A 2,962-nucleotide genomic window follows, 5' to 3' on the forward strand; every position below is an offset into this window, starting at 1 on the left:
ACCTGAATGCATTCTCTGGATAATTATGCGAGCTTATTACAGTAACTCCCTTACTCTTTATTCAAGCCATTTCCCCATGTTACTTGTTACCGTGGCGTGCCGCAAGGATCTAAAAAAGTAGGCTGAGCTCTCTGGGGCAGAACTGGATCACATCTCAGTGGTGGAGTGCCTGTTTTGCATACAGAATATCCCAGGTTCAGTCCCTGCCAGCAGCTTCAGAAAAGGCTAGGAAATACCAGTCTGAAACCACTGAGAGCTATTGGCGATGCTGAGCCGGAGACACCAGTAGCCTGAACTGGCAGCAGGCAGTCAGCTACATAATGCAAGCCAGCCCACAGCATGCTGTCACTCCCTTATGGGGGAGGGGGAGAGAAGAGGAGGAGGAAATAAATAAATATTAATTATAAACTTGACGTGGCTTTCAGTGCAATTATTCACTTGAGTAAGCACAACGTGTGGAATTAAAGATTTGCCGGTGAGCAATAGCCAATTGCCTGCCTCGCGCGGCGCAGTCAGAGGAATCGGTGTCTTTATGGATGGATGGTGTTACTTGCTTGCCCAGCTTCTTCTCTGAGCAGTGAAAAGTTCAGGGGCAGTGCCACAAGACTCGGCTCAGTGCAAGAGATTTTAGTGCCTTTGCTACTGGCTTTGGAAACAGATCTACAAGCAGAGCACAGTGTTGGTTGGTTGGTTGGCAACCTTCAGTCTCAAAAGACTATGGTATAAGCCTACAGCACCCGGTATTCCCAGGCGGTCTCCCATCCAAGTACTAACCAGGCCTGACCCTGCTTAGCTTCCAAGATCAGAAGAGATTGGGCATGTGCATGGTAACTGTTGCTGTCGGAGCACAGTGTACAAAAACACAGTAAGCGGTCTGTGGAGTCACACTTCCTGCAGACACTTTCAGGGCCAGTGCATCCATGGGCTCCACCTCCATCTGCCTGCCCACCTTCTCCTGCTCCTTAGAGTCAGGAAGGAAGGAAGAAATGGAATCAGGAAGGAAGTGCAGAGGAGACAACTGGTGTTCCAACATTCCAGATTTCCACTCCATCTCCTCCGCACTTCCTCTTTTGCTTCATTCCCCTTTTCCTATTTGAATTCAGGGAGTAGGGCAAGGAGAAGTAATGAAGGATGTTTTTCATGCTTCTGGGTACTGGGCTAGTATTTGCTTCACAACCTTAGGTGCTAGGGGATCTTTGTCTAGCCCAGACTGCTACAGTATCAGCTAACTAACAGCATGCAATTTCTCTCCACCCCCCACCCATTTTATTTTTCAAACAAGCCTGGCCCCTAAATTATTTCTTTCCTTCCTCCCAGCAGTCAAAACACATCCCTTTCCTCAACCTCAATGGGTATGACATTCCAAAGACTGGAGAGACTCCCTCAAAACAATGAACATTAAGAACACAGTATTCTGTAAAAACCAAACCAAGACTGACTACTCAATTTTCAATTTCAAAAACCTTTCGTAGGCAATGGTAGTCAGACAAAAAACAGACATACAACCAAAGCAAAATATACACAGACTCTCCACCTAAGAAATAGAATTGTTAGGGTCAGTGGCATAGCTAACGGGGTGCAGGGGGTAGCAGTTGCACTGGGCATCAAGCTTTAGGGGGCAACAAGCTGAGCTTGACACTAGTGATCAAAATTGTGAAAATCTTGGTATGTATGAACAATACCATCATGTTATATATCATTGGAAAGGTAATTTAATGCAGAATGCAATGCAACAACTCCACTAGAATATCTGTATTCTATCAAAAGATATGGCCAATTAACCAGAAAATGAAAACACAACTGCCTTATGGAACAAAAAGTGGATTTGCTTAACTCCAAACTGACCTATGAGAGTGATTGTTCTGAGTGCCAATGAGATATTATGATACAGTATGGAACGAATAACTTTTTATTTATTTACTTAATTAATTAAATTTGATTTTGTCATGGAGGGTGAGCTACAAAATCTTCTTTGACCCCTGGCAGCAGAGAGATGCCTTAGCTATGCCACTGACTGGTGGGTTCCAATTTTTACTTTTTTAAAAACCCGGGCATGGCGTCACCTCCAGTTGTGACATCACTTCCAGGACAACATTTTGAACTTGATACCAGGCTACACTATCATTAGCTATGCCACTGGTTAGGGTGGATGAGGAATATGGCTCTGCATCTAGTTAGAATGTCTTGCCAAAACTTAGGACTGGCTACACATAGTGACTTACAACACAATCCTAATTAGACAGGAGTCCCACTGGACTCAATGAAGCTGAGTTCCAGGTGAGCATGTCCAGGACTGTGGCCCAAGGAAGACAAACTCACAATGAGTTAGGATCTCCAACAGTAGCAGGCTTGGACAACTTGTGTCGCACCAAACAGAACACAGGTTACCAGTCATGTTTGGCAGCCCCCAGGATTCAGTACCTCTCTTAGTTTTGTGGCTTGCCTGCAGTGTCCAAAATGGGAGGATGTCAGGCACTTAGGAAGCTGCTAAACATGGCTGGGTGAGCAGCATTTGGTTTGACGGATTACATCTGTGGTTGTGTGTGTTTGCTCTGTGTAACATAAAAAAGCACAAAAATCTCATACTCCTGCTCTTTTGCTCAAAGATGCTTGTCTCATCCCAACAACACAGCCTTTAGATGTTGCGTTTTATTTGAAAGATGCTTAAGATGTGTGTGCGAGAGTGTGTTCTTTCAACAGTATTTAAGACAAGTACTCCTTCTGCCTGATTGACATCTCTCTCTCTCTCTCTCTCTCTCTCTCTCTCTCTCTCTCTCAGCCTGGCAAAGAAAACCCATGGGTCAGTTCACCAGCACAGGAAAGAAATCACTAAAGGAAGTAGGTCATCCTACATTCTGGAGGTGCTTGGGAATAAAAGAAGAGTCACAAAAGACCACATTTATTTATCACTGACACTACCATCACAAGTTCTCCTTGGCTGTTTTTCACTTTACCCAGTAGC

At 44.6% G+C, this 2,962-nt stretch overlaps 1 pseudogene; it reads right to left on the reverse strand.

The window, feature by feature from the left end:
• Positions 1-725: 725 nt before the first annotated feature.
• LOC136661004 (5S ribosomal RNA) lies at positions 726-845 on the reverse strand (annotated as a pseudogene).
• Positions 846-2,962: the final 2,117 nt, after the last annotated feature.

This window comes from Tiliqua scincoides, chromosome 9 (assembly GCF_035046505.1).
Source record: "Tiliqua scincoides isolate rTilSci1 chromosome 9, rTilSci1.hap2, whole genome shotgun sequence".
NCBI classification, from domain to species: Eukaryota; Metazoa; Chordata; class Lepidosauria; order Squamata; family Scincidae; genus Tiliqua; species Tiliqua scincoides.